The 21,013-nt window shown below is 43.7% G+C and overlaps 1 protein-coding gene and 1 non-coding gene across 3 annotated transcripts in view; both read right to left on the reverse strand.

Moving 5' to 3' along the window:
* DISC1 (DISC1 scaffold protein) overlaps window positions 1-21,013 on the reverse strand; it is a 342,719-nt gene that overhangs the window by 40,994 nt on the left and 280,712 nt on the right. The gene's annotated exons all lie outside the window — the stretch shown is intronic.
* Window positions 16,353-16,479, reverse strand: LOC117308581 (small nucleolar RNA SNORA25). The gene has a single exon (XR_004522677.1). It is a non-coding gene; the product is annotated as a small nucleolar RNA SNORA25 (small nucleolar RNA).

Here is a 21,013-nt window from a genome sequence, read left to right on the forward strand (position 1 = left end):
AGATACAATTTCAGTGTTTGGGAGAAAGTTCTTGAATAGAGAATTGAGATTCATCATTTCTGTTATTCCTCCCAGTTAAAAGTTAAATGAGGTCCAAGAGAGATCAGCTGATTGTGGCTTGAATCCTCATGGAACTGAGGCATGAGTGTGTTATTTACAGAGAATGATGTTAATAGAGGGGGTAGGCAGGAAATTTGTGGGCAAGCTTCTACCCATTTTAGAAATGGAAATACTGAATTCTAACACAGACACCTACAATTTCAGTTCTTCTTACCAAACTCTCTTTCCTGACTTATTAATATTTTCACTTAAAGAGTATTAGCATTTGGGGACTTCCCTGGTGGTGCAGTGGTTAAGAATCTGCCTGCCAATGCAGGGGACACGGGTTCGAGCCCTGGTCCGGGAAGATCCCACATGGCATGGAGCAACTAAGCCCGTGCGCCACAACTACCGTGCCTGTGCTCTAGAACCCGTGAGCCACAACTACTGAGCCCTCGTGCCACAACTACTGAAGCCTGTGCGCCTAGAGCCCGTGCTCCGTAACAAGAGAAGCCACTGCAATAAGAAGCCCGCGCACCGCAACGAAGAGTAGCCCCCGCTCGCCATAGCTAGAGAAAGCCCACGCGCAGCAACGAAGACCCAATGAAGCCAAATTAATTAATTAATTACAATTAAAAAAAAGAGTATTAGCATTTTACCTCATTCTTTAGAAACTTTGAAAATAACCAGGTCTTCTTCTATAACTACGATGGAGGAAACTATCAAACCGATATGTGAATGCCCAATGGTACTAAACTGTCAACTGCAAATTGCTTAAACACTACTAGTCCTCATGTGTCTAAAATCTTTCCATTCCTTGGGCAACAAAGATTTAATCTCCAGTTTTTAAAAACTGTTTTTCTTAGAAATATTTAAATTTTATTCCTTTGTCTTTTATTTTCCAAGAAAGAAGATTAACACAATTCTCCCCTGAACAAAGACTTTTGGGTATTTTAGCCCACTTCCCAGAATGCCATCTGATGGTATGACAAGAGGAAATGTAGTATATGAAAAGTGTTTGTCTAGGAAACTGTAGTGGACACTGTTGTGTTCTGAGCCAATGCCCCTTCTTCTTTTTACCCTTCCTTACAGAACTAGGGGAGTATTCAGGTAACCAATCCTCCCTCCTTGGGACTTACTGGATAGTAACCCCACCCTAGCTCCTCAGCTAGACTGTGATTTGATGAAAATAGTTGACCTATGATATTCTACTGGACAAGCCTTTATGGTCCAGGGGTTGGCAATCCCAGATAACTGAACTTAGCTCAATCAGACCACGTTCTGTGGCCCATGCTGGGGTGCTGGTGGGTGGGGAAGAGTTTTTACTGTCTCTCCCCAAACAGCAATGAACAAAGAAACCACTGTATCTATCTTGTGACCCTAATGGAAGCAGCCTACAAGCAAAGCTGATGCACTGTGAATGGAAATGGCTGAAAAAAAGAAATGGAAAGAATCTGGGTGTTTGAGGACAAGTCTTAGTTGCTGAAGCAACCAATGCAGGTGTCCATTCCTGCTTTTGTTTAAGCCATTTAGAGCTGGTGTGCCTATTAGTTGTGGCTGAACAGAGCTGATTCAGCCAAAATCAGATGACTTTGATGGGAGTTTAGCCTCTGCTACAAAGTTGGTGACCTTTGAGAAGTACTTTCTCTCCGTTTGAGTTTCTATATTTGTAAAATAATATCTCATGTCTATCTCAGAGGATGGAGTATAAAAAGGAAGATATGAAATGATATATACAATATATAAAAGAGCTACAGTAGTAGAAAAAGTATATAAGTTCTCAAATCTTAAATAGTAGTAGGCACTAATAAAATGAAAATCAGTCTTAAATGTGCATGTATGGTGGCCAAGGTTTGACCACTGTGGTCCATATTTATTTATTATTCTATTATTATGTAAGAAATATAGATTGGGTGAGACCAGCAATTAATTCCATCCAAGAGTAAACGTTCCAACAATGATAAAATATATTTTGCAGAAGGGTGGTGCAGTCCCTCACCCCCATCACCCCCATCATCTCCACCACCCCCATCATCCCCATCACTACCATCATCATCACTACTGTTAATTAACAGTGATGGGTCAGGAGCTGTTCTTAAAGTTGTTAATCCTCAAAATAACCTTATGAAGTAGATAGTATTGCAACACTGTGGCAGCTTAAAATCACAATTCAAATTCTTTGACATTCCTACAATTGAGAGGTGGAGTCTCAGTCCTCTCCTCTTGATTCTGAGCTGCCCTTAGTGACTTTCTTGTAAGCAACGGATTCTAGAAAAGGTCACGCAGCTTCCACCAACTCTTCTGGGACACCTGCCCTGAGGGAAGCCAGCTGCCGGGCAAGAATTCCATCTATCCTGAGATCCATGCTGAGGAGACTACATGCAGTTGCTCGGTCAATGGCACCAGCTACAATCTCAGCTGCCAGTCACGTGAGTGAGGCGTCTTCCCGTCCAGCTGAGCTGACATGACTGCAACCTCAGTTTCATGACCACAACCCCTAGTGAGAACTGCCCAGCCATGCCCTTCCCAAGTGATGACCTACAAAATTGTAAGCAAAGTAAAATGACTGTACTGGGACAGACCTCCATTTTACAGGGGAGAAAATTAAGGCATCCTCAAAAGCCAAAGATATATTCTGACCATGAGTCTGCTCAGTTCCCTTTCCTTTGTGGATAAGCCAATCAGCCACGAATTTTAGAAGGCTTTTCCAACTTTGCAGCCTGTTTAAAACTCTAAGCAACAAGTTACCTTTCTCCCCCCCTACATCACTCAGTTGTAAACACCCAGATAAAGAAGGAAAGAGGGCTTCCCTGGTGGCGCAGTGGTTGAGAATCCGCCTGCCAATGCAGGGGACACAGGTTCGAGCCTGGTCTGGGAAGACCCCACATGCCGCGGAGCAACTAGGCCCGTGAGCCACAACTACTGAGCCTGCGCGTCTGGAGCCTGTGCTCCGCAACAAGAGAGGCCGCAATAGTGAGAGGCCCGCGCACCGCGATGAAGAGTGGCCCCCGCTTGCCACAACTAGAGAAAGCCCTCACGCAGAAACGAAGACCCAACACGGCCATAAAAAAAAAAAAAAATATTTAAACGAAAAAAAAAGAAGGAAAGAGAATACTATTAGAAACAACTAGGTATATAATTATCTGGAACAACTGAACACTCAGTTTTAGAACATGAAGTCAAAGTCCTCTTAATTTCTCTATTTATATTCATGGTCTCTTATTCCTGCCTTATCCTGGCTTATGTGCTGCTCTTGCACCATTAGAATTCAATCCTTTGAGAGCAGCAGTCCTGTCTACCGTGCTGACTGCTCTGTTCCCAGCGCCCAGCACGTTGACAGGTCCTAGGACTCAACACGTGCTAAGAGTAAGTTGACTGTGTACATGTCAATCTCAATTGACATGTACACAGTGCTATATTTAAAATGGATAACCAACAAGAACCTACTGCATAGCACAGGGAACTCTGCTCAATGTTATGTAACAACTTAAATGGGAAAAGAATTTGAAAAAGAATAGATTCATGTATGTGTATAACTGAACCACTTTGCTGTGCACCTGAAACTATCACAACATTGTTAATCAACTATACTCCATTATAAAATACAAAGTTAAAAAAAAGTAAATCAATTAATACAACATTGTAAATCAACTATGCTTCAATTTTTTTTTAAAAAAAGAGTGAATTGAATGAAGGTCAGAAATCATGGTCATTTTCAACATTTTTCTTTCCCTCCATCGAACTGTAGATCATAAATGGAGAACATTGTTCGGGTCTATTCTTCCCCTTGTTGACTCTCCCCCAAACTAAGCAATTCATTTCTTCACCCCTGCAGTTAACGATGAGGCGTTCTGCCTTCAGACGGTTCACGCTTCCAATCTATCCCGTCCATTATTGCTCTAAAAACGTCAGTGGCTTTCCCCGCTTGCCAGATGGAAAGCCAAGTCCCCCAAGGCCTTTCACCAGTCGACCTCAGCTCTGCTCCGGAGGCCTCCCCACGGCTCTCCTGTGTGGTGCTAGATGACACCCAAGCGGACCACTTGCTCTTCCCAGGACAAACGGACAAGTTTCTAATTTCAGACTACTACTTCCCTGACCTTTCTTTTCCAAAATCCCCACCCATTAAAAAGCCAACCAATTCATCAAGGCCCATCTCAAATGTCACTTCAGTAAAGAACTCTTCCCTGATCCCCACACCCTATACGGTCTCCATTCTCTGAACTCCTATGACATTTTATAGTACTTTTAAGACAGTTATTATATTCCTCCTTGATGTCTGGGTTTTATGTACGTATACCTTCTACCGTAGGTACTTAATGAGGTTTGAGAATAGGTCATACTCATTTTTTTTTAGTCCTAAGAATCATATGGTCTAGCAAGGTATTAACCATGATAGAACTCAGTAAGTATTTAATTAACTGAATGAACTTTCAGGGAAGTTACACTTAAAGGACTCCTCCAATTTGAAGCAGATAAAACAATTAAGTTAAAAGAAGTATCCATCCTAATAAAGGTTAATAGGGGAAAAGCTTTCCTGATAAGTGATCCCAGTAGACTGACTACATGAAAAATTAAAGTCAGAGTAAAATCTCAACACGCCACTCAACTGTGCCACTGGTGCATTGTTTTCTAAGCTGTGCAACGACTAAATGGAAATTTTAAATCATTTGACTACAGTTTTAAAGTGGGGAAGACACAAAAACCTGGAAGTCAAAAAGGAAAAACATGGACAGATCTGGATACATATGAATTGCAACTTCTACACAGTAAAAAATGCCATAAATGAAAATCAAAATACAAATGACCTATTAGGAAAAACTATTTCTAATATATAGCATAGTCCAAGGGTCAAATTCCTTAACTTTCAAGGAAAATCAATAAGAAGAAAAACAAACATCCCAAGAGAAAATAGGCAGAAGAAGCAGCAGAAAATACAAATGGCCAAAAAGTATATAAAAACATAATCAGCCACCTCCAAGGTAAAGATGCACAACTAAATCATTACCCTTTTTTAGGAAAGTCATTTGGCAATGCTTGTTAAGATTAAAAAAGCACATGGTCTTTGAGCTAGCTATTCCACTTTGAAGCATGTACCCTACAGATATATTCAGACAAGAAAAAGGAGCTGTGTGAAAACGTACAGTAATTGCACCGCAAGAAACAACTGGAAACAACCAAAGGGAGAAAACAAATCAACCAAAGTTATGGTTACACACCGTGCAACCGTTCACAATAGAAGGCTAGGCTAAGCCTCTTAAAATGGAAAAGCTTCCAAGAAAAATTAAACGAAAATAGGTGAAGCACAGAACAAACAATATTCTGTTAAGATCTCATTTGAGTTTTTTTTTAAATAAATTTATTATTTATTTATTTTTGGCTGTGTTGGGTCTTTGTTGCTGCACGGGCTTTCTCTAGTTGCGGTGAGCGGGAGCTACACTTCGTGGTGGTGCGCGGGCTTCTCATTGCGGTGGCTTCTCTCGTTGTGGACCACGGGCTCTAGGCGCTCAGGCTTCAGTAGTTGTGGCTCGCGGGCTCTAGAGCGTAGCCTCAGTAGTTGTGGCGCACGGGCTTAGTTGCTCCGCGGCATGTGAGATCTTCCCGGACCAGGTCTCGAACCCGTGTCCCCTGCATTGGCAGGCGGATTCTTAACCACTGCGCCACCAGGGAAGCCCTCATTTGAGTTTTTAAAAATAACAAAAGGGCAGGCATATACATCCATATATGCCTATGAATGAGTGAAATATTTCTGGAAGGATATACTCGAAACTGTTCCCTCAGCTGGGGGAGGAACAGGGGATTTTCTTTATATTTTACCTTTCTTTCTTTCTTCCTTCCTTCCTTCCTTTCTTTCCTTTCTTTCTTTCTTTCTTTCTTTCTTTCTTTCTTTCTTTCTTTCTTTTCTTTCTTTCTTTCCTTCCTTCTTTCTTTCCTTCCTTCCTTCTTTCTTTCTTTCTTTTTCTTTCTTCCTTCCTTCCTTTCTTTCTTTTTCTTTCTTTCCTTCCTTTCTCTCTTTCCTTCCTTCCTTCCTTCCTTCCTTCTTTCTTTCTTTCTTTCTTTTTCTTTCTTTTTTCCTTTCAAATAAACCACATGCATACTTTGCTTTTATAACAAGAAAGAAATTTAAACTATTTTTGAGTCTGTCCACTTCTTTTCCTTTGGCCTTTTTGCCAAAATCTGTAGCCTTACCTTCGGCACTAAACGTCCTGCTCTGCAGAGTCCCTGTCATGGTTTGTGGGGACGTGTTTGATCGGTGGCAGCTGTGGAAAGGGCTTCTAAGTCAGAGCTCTTCAGAAGTAGGAGAGCTACACTGAGTCCTGAGCACCACAGGATACATGTAAACACACGCCCACACCGAGGGCAGACAAGGAATTTTAAAGGGAAGCAGGAGCCAGACGGGGAGAGACAGTGTCTGGTACATCGCATCCCAGCTTATCTCCTGGGCACTTCCAGCAGCTCCACTTGAAAAGAGAAGGAGCCAGACCGCACCCTGTAGGTGAAAAAGCTATTATTCGTCCCGCCTCTCAGAAGAGGTGCCTTTCCAAAGACAGCTCAAGGGTGGGATGGAAGAGGGACCTGCCAAAGAGCTCCCACCTGAACATTTTATGGGACAAATGTGCAGCCAGACAGTCAAGGAGGCAGGGCACCCACGCAGCTCTGCAGACACGTGCAACTGGCCGTGCAGAAAAGAAAACAGAGAAACGTCCCCAAACTGTGTTCTATCAAGAACAGTAAAGGCTCCTTGGGAATGAGTGACGCCGTGATGCCGCGAGGACCAGCCTGGTGATGCTGTCGGCTCAGCGTGAGAACCGTGGGGATACAGCGGGGCTGGAGCCGCAGAAGCTGTCAGCTCATCCTGTCATCGTGAATGCCTTAGGTGGGCTTTCCCTGGTGTCGGTATTCTCTGTCCACAAACCACAGGAGGTGTAACGTGAGCTCCAAACAGACAATGGTCACGGCTCCTGAGACAGCGAACAGCACACTTGCCAGGGACGGAGGCTTTGTATCTAACTTTGAAAAGGGAGCCCAGCCGGCCAGCTGCAGCCTCATCAGGGTGGCCACAGGCTGAGCCGCAGTCCCCAAAACAAAAGGTGTGATCAGTGTCTACCTCCAGCCAAAGGAGCTCAAACGAGACTTCTTCACAAATGATAGGCCACACGGGCGAGAAGGAAAGGGCAGAGGGGGACACCTGCACGGTCCGACAGCGCCAGGCACCGGGGAGGTGATGCACGGAGGGGACGGGACGACAATACTGGGAACAGCCGGTATACGCCACGCTCATCCTCCATGCGTGGTCCCGCAGCATCTTGCCCACACCTCTGTTTTGACGTACATCCTAGATTGTAATCATCCACATACATTTGCTCCCTCCCAAAGCGAGGACGCCTTCAAGGTCAGAGCGTGCCCTTGATAAGTCAGTGAGTGAACAGACTTCTCCCAGGGTGAGCTGCAATCCGCCTTGTGCTTTCCTCAGGCCACCATCGAGGCTGGAAGAAATCAAAGCCCAGACCTCCCAGCGGGGCCTGCAGAACGGACGCCGCCAGCAGAAAGAGTAAGAAGACCTAAGAAGCCTTCCTCTCCTCTCAGCAGCCCACGCGCGTGCGCAGGGGCCTTGGTACCGATACCTCTCAGCTGCTCCCACCGCAGGTTATTCTAAACCCGCTGGCACCCTGGCCCTACACTGAGGAAGGAGAAAGCCAGAGAGCAGAGTGGTCCCACGAGGAGCAGGACAGCAAGGGCTGGTAAACGAGAGCTGCAGGGGTGAAGGGGCTGGAGAGATGACAAGTGTCTACCGTAAATGTACGAGATCAGGCATCAGAGTGAAGGTTAGTCCATGGAACGACCAAGCAGCAACACGGGTCAGCAAGGCGGGGGGGCCCATGGCCTCAGGGATCCACCAGGCACACCCCCAGATTCCCAGAGAGGGGTCTTACTGAAGTTCAGGGAACCGCACTCACTAAAATGCCCTGCACAATCTTGTGTGTGGGTGCATTTGCATGGAAATAGGGTCCACAGATTTCATGAGATTCTAAAAAAGCCTTGTGATTTTAAAAAAGAAAAAAAGGGATTAATGTGCATATGAATCACTTGGAGATCTTGTTAAAATGAAGTTGTGGTTCGCACGCAGGGGTGGGCCTGAGACTCTGCCCTCCAAGCAAATCTGGATGACTCTGATGTTACCGGTTCACAGCCCACACCTTGAGTAGCCGGCACCTGACTGGGGGCCCTACCTGCTGAAACCTAAAGCCTCCGGATGGCCACGCCGCCGGCACCCACAGGATTCAGTGTGACACTGACTGATCTGGATTTTAGCGCATGCGACAGGAAACGCCCGACACGAGACAAGCGCAGACAGGTATTCCTGGCACGTCCTAAATGCCTCTGGAGTTTAGGACCAGCTCATCGTGAATCTGGAAGACCTAGAAGACTGCCTTCCATCACTGCTGAAGAAAGATAGCCTGGAGTCCCAGGTGTCTAGGCCCTTCTTGTTAGTTCAGAAGGAAATCCAGCAAAGAGAGAGTTTTCCCTCATTCTGGCTTTCACCAACCACCTCTGGGAAGCTGACAAGAAAAGCAAGGATGGTCGAGTGACCTCGTTTTGTTTATAGAGAACGTGCTGAATATCTATGCCTATGAAAGATCAGATTAAACCTTCCCCGGCAAGCTGAAGCCCGGCGGGCAGCAAGTTCCACTGGCAAACACTGGCCGTACAGAGCGCATCTTAGCCCTCTCGGCCTGGCTGGGCTTTCGGCCACCAAGCAGGGCACTGACGGCTGAGCCGTGCTGAGATCCCGTCCTGAGACAGGAAGTCTGCCGGGGAAAGTAGAAAGCCCAGGATCTGACAGCCAAATTGGGCATCAGCAGCTCCATCCCCAGTACACAGAGTATCCTAAAGGCTGAAATCCAAATTGGTCTAAAACTAGCACAATGAGAATATTTCCTTCCTTCCCTCCACCGGAGAGCAAAGCAGCTGACATCAATATCCTCCGGGCACAACTGACTTCTCCGAGTTTACATGGAAAGAACGATTACACAACTGCCCTTTCTCACCATCAGACCCACCGTCCCAGGAAAGAAGGAAGGGGAAGCAATTACACTGTTGCTGAAAACCCATAATGGATATGTGATTCCAATTATTAATGTGGAAAGAAAGAGACAGACTGCTGAGCTCCAAGCAACCACTAAGTGAATCTGCACGAGATTCCAAGAGGGGGATTAATGTTTTGTTTTCTTTTCATCTCTCAGCCAGTCATTGGAATGTGACCCCAAACTTTAAGCATGGCCTGTCACATCCTTATCAGTATTCACTGCCACTGCACTGTGGTCACATTATCTCCCCTGGATTCCCAAGTGACAGGTTCCTTGCCGTAGGGGATTGTTTTCTCTTTGCCTCCAAAGGGGAGGCGGGTGTGGCAGGGAACTGACTTGTCAGGTGCAGGAAATTAACTAGTTTTTAAGACAACAGAAAGACATTTTGTAGCAAATATTTACTTCTCTGTTTCTTTCCTACTGATATCGAAGGTACATTATCTAATCTGAAGGATGCCGGATTTACAATCCCTCTGAACAAAGGGATGTTATGGCTCATTCTAAAGAAATAATGCCGTCAATTCCTTCAGCCCCTGGTGAGAACACTACTGCCGCAGGAAGTACATTTGTCATAAAAGAATAGAATGGACACTGAGAGGTGCAGGTAGAGAGGAGAGTGTGAGATTCCTCTGACTTTATATGACACCCTGAAAGCCCGTTCCCCTATACCACTTACCTATCCATCGAATTTCCAATTACTATCTGGCTCAAGGTCCGTATAAACATGGCAGCTTCATCCAAAGTGGGCCATTAGAACTGGAGATCCCCAGGGGGGAAGGCTGGGAACAGGGATGCTGCGTGAGGAGGAGACCTGCGTGTATCACCCTCTCTGTGCCTGGTGGGGCTCTAGGCAGTTTTCACGCATTATTTCATTCTGTTGTACGATTTCACCATGAGGTGAGTATTACTACGATGATGCTCTCAACTTTACAGATCGGCGCTCAGAGACTCGAGCTTCTGTTGTTTGCTCAGTCGCCCGGCTAGCTAGTTGGAGGAGCCGAGACTGAATGCCATCCCGAGGACAAAACCCACGACCTGATGGCGCCAGAGTCTCACTCATTTTATGAGAAATATTTAGTCTCCCTTCTCCACCTGGGAAACGCGATTTCCTACCCTATACCGAAACCAAACCAAACACACGGGGACTCGTTTGACTACTCTCAAATACACTGCCTAAGACCCACAAAGCCACTCTTACTCTTAGGTCATTTTTTGGTGGTAGATCTTTGCCCATTTTTTGTGCAGATCTAGGAACATTTCCCTTGAGATGACAAGAATAATCGTAGTTGTTGTAAATGGTGACAACATGGGCATTCATTATCATGGGCAAAACTGAGCATTTCCCTAGGCTGCCTGGCACAAAAACAAAGGTTTCAACTGAAAACTAGTTAAAAATTCTACATACATACACACACATGCACATATGTGTCATGAAACACTTTTTTATCGAATCCTTATTATTCTTTCCCGGACTCTAATATCCAGCCTTTTTCAATAATAATAGCAATAATCATTATAATTATTATTATGTTATAAATAATATTATTATTGCAAATAGTAATAATAATGGCAACAAACATTTACTGAGCACGTGCCATCGCCGGTGAAAACAGGCTTCACGTATCTCATTTAATCTGTGCAACAGCTCTGTGAGGAACATTTCTATTCTATTTCTTTTTATAAACAAGAAAACTGAAACTTAGATTAAATAATTTCCCAAGGTCACTAAAGTAGAAAGGATAGAGGAGGCCTGGATTAGATCATGTGACCCAGAACCATCTTCTTGGCCACGTATCGTCCTTCTTCCCAAACCCCCATCGGTCCGGGTCCTGGCCGGACACTGGCCCTGAACCGACAGCGTCTTCCAGCTCTTCATCCAGCTCATGTGCTACCTCTTCTTGCCACCTTCCCTTGACCCCCCTCCACATGCAGAACCAGCGGGCACTACCACGCTGCCTTAGACCTCAAGAAGCAGCCGTGTCTCAGCCACAAGACAGGGCAGGTCTCCCTTCCCTGCCCACCCAGCCCGGTGTCGGGTGCCCCGTGAATGCTACACATTCCCATCCCACAAGCCCATCCACGGGGACCATGGCTCTGTCCCCTCCCCACCCAACAGTGATGAGAGAAACATTGTCAAGATCTTCTGAGTGACATTTCTTCACACCCATAACAGTAATTTTGCACTTTCCCCCTTTTCTCTGGTTTTGTTATGCTCAAGGAGCCCCCAATCCATCAAACCACACTCAAAATGCTATTTTCTAGTATTTTAATCACATCACCCGATTTCTTCACCTTCCCCGCACATCCTGTTCTATGTACCCTGGTACATGTGTAACTTACTTTAAAAGTAATTAAAATGACAGCATTTATACAATATATAAAATAGAGGTGGCTGGTTTAATCACAAAAGGGTTGACTGCAAAGTTCTTTTAAGTACTTATCTCTCCTGACAGATTTATCTGTTTGTTCAAAGATCAGTAATGACTTGAGTCTGTCAGGCAGACTGGGGTCAGGCTGCTCAGGTTTGAATCCTGGCCCCGCCCCTCACGAGCATGTGACTGTGGGCAAGTGACTTCACCTCTCTATGCCTCGGTCACCCCGTCTGTAAAGCGGGGATAATGACAGCATCTGCCTCACTGGATTGTGAAGATAAAATGAGTTAAAATACATAAAGCGCTAAGAACAATGCCTGGGCGTGATGGGTACAACTACCAATACTTCTGCTGATATCACCGCCATCACCTGCATTACAAGGCCCTCCGTGATCAGGGCTCTGTGTGCCAGTTATGAGTTCACTGCCTCTCAGCTCCAAATCTATGCCTCACTGCCTGCTTGGCAAACATTTAGCTGGGCCCTTTAAAAAATTCTCCTTTGTCGGCAGAGGTGGGGGAGACTTTCTAAGAGGAGGCAGTTTCCTTCCTTGTTCCAGTGTGCTCTCAGCAGCCTCCTAAGGGGATGGCTTGCCTAGACCCTGCCCCCAGCGCACACACAGCTGCTGCAGTGCCCAGCTCCCGGAGCACCTGTGGTTTCCCAATTCCCAGCTCTTGCCGTGGGGCTGGTGTCCCCAGCGCTCGGCTTCCGTGGCTTCTGCTGAACCAGGATGCTTCACACACAGCTTCCCCCGCATCTGGCTCCTGCCGTGTGGACGGCTTCTCCTGCACAAGCCTCTGCCTCACGCACAGCTGCTCCGGCACCTGCGTGTCAGCGGCTCCCAGGAGCCAACCGTTTCCCTGCAAACTCCTTCAAGCCCTTCGTTAGCAGACTGCCTCTGGTGAGACAACTGCCCATGAATAATCTTCTTTGGAACCCTGGAAGGTGGGTCCCAGAAAGTTCCAGGTAGACGCCTGCCGGCAGGTGCACTGCTGCAGGACTCGGCACTCCAGACAGCATCGTCACGCCCTCTTTAAGGAGGTCTGCATCTTAGCCTGGGGGCAGGGGGTCCCGATCTTAGCCCTGTGGGGGGTGGCTAAGTTCTCTTTACTTCTTCCTGGTGGATCCTCCATCACCCCAATCGTTTGTTGTAATGAATAATTCTTTTGTATTATGCTATCCGTGTTCAAGTTACTTGTTTGGGTTCTGTCTCCTGATTAGACCCTGACTGAAACACTCTCTGTCCTCATCTCCTTGCCCTTACTGGGAACCATCTGGTACCCTCAGCCTTCTTTTTGTTTCACGCTCTCCAAGTCGGTTCTTGTCTTAAGATTTTTTTTTCATTTTCCAGAATGTCCTGAAATGCCACCAAGCCTTCACATGGCTGCTTCCTCTGAGTCACTTTCCAGAGTTTGCAACCTGCAGTTTTCCAACCCAGGCCCTACAAACCTCAGTCACCATCCAGCACATGGGCCTGTTTCACTTTCTTCACAGCACTTATCACTGCATGAATTATCTTATTCTTTCTTCCGCCTCCTTCCCTAATTAAATGCAAGTTCCGTGACAGCAAAGACTGTGCTTGTATTGTTTACTACTAGAGCCCCAGGGAACAGTTGTCAGATATGAAAGCACTTGATAGAGAGTTGTATTAAAAAGATGAGAAGGAAGAATAAGAAAGGTTTAAAAAAAAAAAAGGAGGAACCTGGTTCCCAGCCATAATGAATTGCCCCTGATCTAATGAATTGCTTCCATCACCCATTCTCCCAGTCACTGCTGCCTCAAGTCCTGGAAGCACCACTGTCTGTTACTTCCCACACTCATAGATTATTTTCTTTAAATCTGTCCTTCCTTCTACTCTCTCTTCTCCCGTAGTTTCATCATTCTCCATACATCAGTCCTGTCTCTATGAACTCAGGACTTTATTAGCTCCATCGCCTCTTTACTGGCCTCTCTAATTCCAAGTTCCTTCTCTTTTTCAATCTATTCTGAATAGCGTTGACAACCAGTTTTTCTAAAACACTGCTTTTCATTGAGCCCTTCCCCTCTTCTTTACAGACCAGTCGTTACTTGTTTTATCCAGCTAAACGTATTTGTCTCCCTTCTAAGGCCCCCCCTATGCTGGCTCTGTGCTGCGTGACAAGCTGCACTGCCCATCTAGGCACAGCAACCCTTCTGCCTGTTCACGCTGGTTCTCCCTGGCCCCATGAATAAGCCAGGCCACCCCCGTCCCAGAGCCCACTCACAGGGGCTCTCCCCGCTGAGATTCTGGAAGGGGGCAGCTCAAACTCTCCGCCCTACATTGGCAACCGTGGGATCACTTGATAATCTCCTGCTCTCACCTCCTCTACTCCAGAAAACATCTGAAACTTTTTAATATAAACCTATGCTGTCTTTTCCTCATCTTATCAAAAGAAACGCGTAAGCTCCTCAGTTCTCTGAGGCTTCAGGTAAGGCATTGAACAAGTATGGGGAACGATGAATGATGAACAACTGATAGCCTCCTGGTTGAGGATCGATGTGAGTTCTCGGACCTGGAAAACCTGCCTTGCGGTAGTCTAAGATCCTGTCCCGCTAGCAGGCTCTAAGAGACTCATCTGACCCAAGTCACAGTCTTTATCATCATTCACGTGTTCAATCTAATATGACACACTTTGCATGTACCTCGTATAAAAATTTTTCTTTGGAAAAAAAACAGAAGTGAGAATTTTTCACAAAGGTTTTTGTTCTGTTTAAAGGTCCTCCTCCTGTCTATTTTCATCCTGTGTATGTTTTGTATTTTCCTTCTTTCAAAAGTGTTAAGAAAAAAGACTTTCTTTGGGAAGAGCTACATCTTTCCGCACACTTCCACCCCTGGAAACAAGGACCCGAGGAAAGAACACAGGTATCTGTTAGGTAAGGGTGTCAGTCCCATCAGTTCAATAATTCAAGGCTCTTGAGCAAAGAGAAATTAATTTTTAAATTTGCCATATAACAAAAACAGGTGGAAAATAACAAAATGCCCTTCAATGAAATATGTTAAGCAAATTGTAATATGTGTACTTATTGAATGTTAATTACTATTAAAACCGTGGTTAGAATTGTCATGTAGTAACATAGAAAAATATTTTGACAAGCCACCTGGTTAAAAAAAAAATGGTATTTCCAGAATCAGTATTTGCAATTAATTATAACTGTTGTGAGTCCTGGGAGATCTTGGGGGTGGTACAAGCTAAGTACGAGGAAGAAAATAAAAATGTCAGCACAGAATGGGTCGCAAACAGAGCTCTGCAAAGTTGAAATCTAGAGAGGAGTCTGGCTCCCAGCCCTTTAGGGCTTGACCCCTTTCTGATTAAATGGACTGCTGGCTTAACACTACAATATGTGGGTTCTATTTCCTATTCTCAGGAAATTTTACATTCACAAGTCATCTTGGCAGGTGTAGAACAGCGTGTGTAGTGCTGCACCTTTCGTCTAAGAGAGGATATAAATATATATGGGTATGTCGTTAAAAAGCAGTGGAAGGATAAAGCAAAATTGAATTTAAATGGTTTCCTGTAGGAGAAAGTCAGGAAAAGGCTGAAGAGAGGGAAAGACAGCTATACTTTTCTGATTGCACCTTGTTTTGTACATTTAACTTTGAACAATAAAGTTTGTGTTATATATTTGTTTGTGTTGCTAAAAGAAGTAACCACTCACTTTGTTATACAGCAGAAACGAACACACCATTGTAAAGCACTTATACCCCAATAAAGATGTTAAAAAAAAAAAGAAGAAGCAACCACTAAAATAAAAGGCAAAATAATAGAGGTGAGCCTACTGTGCGTTGAGCTAACTATGCATTGAGTTGATGGTTGAACTACACCCAGGGGAGTTAATTAAAGTGACTTTAAACCTCTGTAATTTAACTGTGCATCCCTGGTGGGATATATCCTAAGAACACACAAAAAGAACTGCAAAGAAGTCTTAGGTTGTTTTCAGTTACCATATTATTAATAAAAATGTCAGTATTATTATTCTGAAACCATACACAAAATGCATATACCAAATATAATATAATATATATACACGTATATATAGTCAGATATACTACGTACATGTAATCAAATATATTTCATAGTAGAGATAGATAAATATATAGATAGGTATAGAATTCTTTTAATGATATAAGGAATAAAATTTTTCAGCATAAGAGAAAAGAAATACCTGTATAAAATCAAAGAAGTAAAACTATGTAACCCTGAATTTGAACTGGAAATAACGGTGTGAATCTGTGATATAATTTGTCTGAAAAAAAAATCCTAGCTCTGTCTACTGAAAAGTTCAAAAATAATGATAATCCAGTAGCTGTGAGCAACCCCAGGGCCCAGTCTGTGGTCTCTAAGTATCATTTCCTACTAAAAATAATAAGAGCTCCTTGCAGAAAATGCTGATTCTAGATCTGGGCCATGAAATGTGCAAGATGAGCCTGAAACATCTTGTTCAATCAGAAAACAAGGAAGCATTTAGGTTGATGTTAAAAGATTCAGGGGCCAATTTGAAAGGGATCTCTGCCAAAGATGGGAAAATTTGAAAAAGAACACTTTCTGCAAAGAATTGAAACATAGCAAACATGTTAAAAATCCATGACTTCATAATGCTACACGCGCACACACACACACACACTCTTTCTGTTCACCTTTAGAGGATTCTAGAAAACCAATTATTATTCTGAAACAGGTGCATAAAGAGAAAGAATCAAACATTTCTTTCTTTTGTAGATCATAACTCAGGACAATTAAATAGATGTTGAAGGAAACTTTGTTTTTAAACTCTGAGACATTTACTTACTTTCTCACATCACGAATCATGGATTATTATGAGTGAAACTGAGTGTCCGTATCTTTCATCTCTTCAGGAAAGCAGCACTACTGAGTGCCTGTGACATCCTATGGAGAATTTTAATCTTTGGTCATAGCATTAAGAGCTCCCGGTCTCACAAACCCACAGACCCTCTTTGAAATAACCTGAAGAAATTTTTTTTCTTATAAAAGAATTTTATGTAAAAAAATGATGACTGTGATGGAATTAGAATATGACTATTTCACAATCCACGAATGAAATAATAAGTCTAGTCAATAATGACCAATTTAGGTATAAAAAGCTGATGGAAAATCTGATACAAAGAGGGCAGGTCTCCCAGTTGAACCCAACAACCAATCTCAACACCACAGGAGAGAAAGAACAGATGATATTGGCTTCCTTATGTAGACAGTAACAACGCTATCAGTGGAGCACTGTGGCAATAAAATCAAACCTCAGTGTAATCAAACCTATAGATCGAACTACCAGTTTATAGGAAATACATGGGAAAAAGAAACATGTCGATGAGCACAAGGACACAAGTAGCCAAACTCTGTAGGACAAAAATACTGGTTAATTCAACAACAAGAAAGTGAAGTAAAAGGAGTAGGAACCCGTAGGTTAAAGAGCCCTGACACATTTCTTGATGTGAATAAGCCACGTGTCAACATAAAATTAGGAGACAATTTGGGAAAGTTGGATATCTGATGATAGGAAGAAAGTCTTGTTAATGTTTTTAGGTGTGATAATGGTATGACCTTTATTTTTTTTAAGTCTTTATCTTTTTGAAGATATGTGTTGACATATTCATGGGTTAAATAAAACGAGATTCACTTCAAAATATTCCTGTGGGGGGCAGGGTGGATGTGGTAGGCTGAATAACGGCTCCCCAAAGATGTCCGTGCCTTAATATTCAGGACCCATGAATGTTACCTTATATGGCAAAGGGGACTTTACAGATATAATTAAGTTCAGGATTTGGGGATGGGGAGATTACCCTGGATTTTCTGGTCCGCCCAATGACGTCATCCAATGGTCCTTGTGAGAGGGAGGGAACAGGGTCAGAGTCAGAGGAGAAGGTGATGCAGAAGCAGAGACTGGAGTGATGTGCTCTGAAGATGGAGAAAGAGGCCACGAGCCAAGGGTCACAGCTGGCCACTAGCAGCTGAAGAAGCTCATGAAGCAGATCCTGCCCTGGAGCCTCCAGAAGGAAGCAGCCCTGCCAACACCTTGACTGTAGCCCAGTGAGACCCACATCAGACCTCTGGACTCCAGAACTGGAAGACAGTAGATCTGTATTGTTTCAAGTTGTTCACGGCTCTCTGTCTCAGCAGTGAAAGGAAACTAGTACCGTGGGGAAGTGGAGGGGAGTACAGCTGCAATCAGTCCAGCCATGAAAATTGTTGACTTGGTGAGATGTGCACATGGGGGTTCGTTATAAGTTCTCTAGTTTTGCACGTGTTTGAAAATTTCCACAATAATTTGGATTTTTTTAACTAATGTCTTACTAAGGGAATTTAAATCAAAAAGTTCATTCTTAAGACACAGTTTTCAAGTTTCATACCTCTGTCCCACACCCAACTCCAGAACGTTGTGGTAACGTTAGTCTTGGAGAACGAGGCGCTGAGGGGGTTTGAGACAGACAGATTACACACCCACACAGTAGTCCCTGGGGCACCTGAGGGAAGGTGCTTGATCTCTGCCAGCCTCAGCCCCCTTATATATTCAGAAAATAACAGAGCCTGAGGTTGGGAGGCTTCAGTGAAATAATCCATCTAAAGTGTTTCGTGGATTACCTGCATACAATATCTCTTAATAAGGGTCAGCTACTGATATATATCAGCATTGCATGTCATTCCTACAAACATTTGAAGAACGTCTCCAGTCAGTCTCAATCCTAATTATCACAATCCTCTAAAATGTATCTGTGAGAAAAGACACACGCACCCCAATATTCATTGCAGCACTATTCACAATAGCCAAGATGTGGAAGCAACCTAAATGTCCATCGATAGATGAATGGATAAAGAAGATGTGGTATACATACACAATGGAATATTACTCAGCCATTAAAAAGAAGGAAATAATGCCATTTGCAGCAACATGGATGGACCTAGAGATGACCCTACTAAGCGAAGTAAATCAGAAAGACAAATATCATATGATATCAGTTATATGTGGGATCTAAAATATGACACAAATGAACGTATCTATGAAACAGAAACAGACTCACAGCATTGAGAACAGACTTGTGGTTGCCAAGGGGGAGGAGAGGCTGGGGGAGGGAAGGATGGGGAGGTTGGGGTTCACAAATGCAAACTATTACATATAAGATGGATAAACAACAAGGTCCTACTGTAGAGCACAGGGAACTATATTCAATACCCTGTGATAAACCATAATGGAAAAGAATATGAAAAAAGAATATAGATATAACTGAGTCACTTTGCTGTACAGCAGAAATTAACACAACATTGTAAATCACCTATACTTCAATAAAATTTAAAAAACAAAAAAGAAGCACCCCTAAAAGGCCCCGTTGGGTGATGAATGAGAGCTACAAAATTATCTTTTGAGGCTTAGCATAGAATGCAATCACAGAAAATTCTTCCAGCTCAAGAAATGGCATCTTTACATTAGCAGCCACAGAAGGAAAAAACTGCTTTCCTCCCTGAGGTGTCTGTGATCAGGAATTTAGAACCTACCCTGGGGTGAGCTCCCTGATAGAAGGGGACAGAGCACAGCACAGAGAGCGTCTGCAACTCAGTGCTTGCCGCTTTGCAGCTAATGTTTGCACAGCTGCTGTACGACTCAGGGTGCTGGCAGGGAGGGATGCGGGGTCGGGGAGTGAGGAGGAGAAAAGGAGCAAAAATGAGTCGCAGACAATGTTGTGTGTAATATTTCGTCTACCCTACATTTGCCAAGGATGCTGCAGCCCTGTCACCTCACTTTACGTGAGCTAAGAGCACTGAGCAGAGTCTTACAAATGACTGCACACTGAAAGTGAGCATCGGAGAAATTCCAGGAGGAGCTCTGCTTCTATTAATCATGCGTCTGAAGCTAACAGGTTCATCCCATGTTAGCAAATTAAACTATCACACAATCTTGACAACGCTTCCTTAAATCGTTAAACGTCTTCTCATTTTAATTAATGACAAATTGGATATCTACCTGCTGGGGTTTCCATTGATACAGCAATTAATTTTTCTTTAAGATTTCTCAACTCCCTGCCAAAATGCATCAAAAACACTCAAGCTATATGGTTTCTCTTGAGCTTGTAAAAATCATCTTAGGGCTTCCCTGGTGGCGCAGTGGTTGAGAGTCCGCCTGCCGATGCAGGGGACACGGGTTCGTGCCCCGGTCCGGGAAGATCCCACATGCCGCGGAGCGGCTGGGCCCGTGAGCCACGGCCGCTGACCCTGCGCGTCCGGAGTCTGTGCTCCGCAACAGGAGAGGCCACAGCAGTGAGAGGCCCCCGTACCAAAAAAATAAATAAATAAAATAAAATAGACAACTAATGAAACATACTGTAGAGCACAGGGAACTCTACTCAGTGCTCTGTGGTGACCTAAATGGGAAGGAAACCTGAGAAAGAGGGAGGGGATATGTGTATACGGAGAGCTGATTCACTTTGCCGTACAGCAGAAACTAACACAACATGGTAAAGCAGCTCTACTCCAGCAAAAATTAATTTTAAAAAGGGGAATTTTCAAAATAAATAGAGTAACTGTGAAATGTTTATTTTTCAATTGCAAGTTTGTGTGTTTATACATGTGGAAGTGGATGTATACATGCATAGGTGTATGTATGTCTATATTTATTCTCCTGTATAAGAAATAAAGAGTTTATGGGTGTAATTTACAAATAACGATTTTACTATTGATCTATTTACAATTATACTTGACTGAATAGATACCCTGAGTACATAAAATAACATAATTGAGATATTTTTAAGTACATCAAATATTTGGCAGCCTTAACATTGTTTGATAGCAAATAAAATCATGGTTTTAAAAATCAGGTTTTATAAAAACCTTTTTGACGAACATTCAAACTTAGAGGGAAATTTCCTTTTTTATATAACTCAGATTATTAAAAGGCAAATCTTTGTTTACTATATACTAGAAGCCCCTATTTAATATCTGCCCGCTTTTTTGTTCCGTACCGTGCAGGAGATCCTTCTGAGCTGCTGACAGCATCAGTTACTTCCTAATTTCTAATTCATTTGACTTTTTTGATAGAGAGGGAGACACGGAACCCACCCCGGTTTGTCTCAGTACTTGAGTCTCCAGGTCTCAACAAAGATATTGTTGTCATTTAGATTTGTCTCCAAAATCATGACTGGCCAGATCTAAAGCTCGCCGTGGCACTGATGATCAAGTGTGTCCTCAACAACTTTCTAACGGGAAATAAGCATTTTATTCGATTCTCAGCAACTCTCCTTCTCAACCCCCGTAAGGCCCAGCGATGCTCCAGACAGCGCAAATAAGTAACAAAGATCTTCATCGGCATCTATCACCTTGCTTTCGTCAACATCTCGCAATATTAATTGAGCAGCTACCATGATGCCAACCACCAAGGGCTAAAAACTGGTTTTGTGTTTTAAGATGTTGATCCTCTTGAAAAGAAACATGACTGAGGCAGCATCGTGCCACCGGCCTGCTGGGGAGGGCAGTTCTGTCCCAGGAAGGAGAGCCCGA

The sequence above is a fragment of the Tursiops truncatus genome, chromosome 16 (genome assembly GCF_011762595.2).
Source record: "Tursiops truncatus isolate mTurTru1 chromosome 16, mTurTru1.mat.Y, whole genome shotgun sequence".
Lineage (NCBI taxonomy): Eukaryota > Metazoa > Chordata > Mammalia > Artiodactyla > Delphinidae > Tursiops > Tursiops truncatus.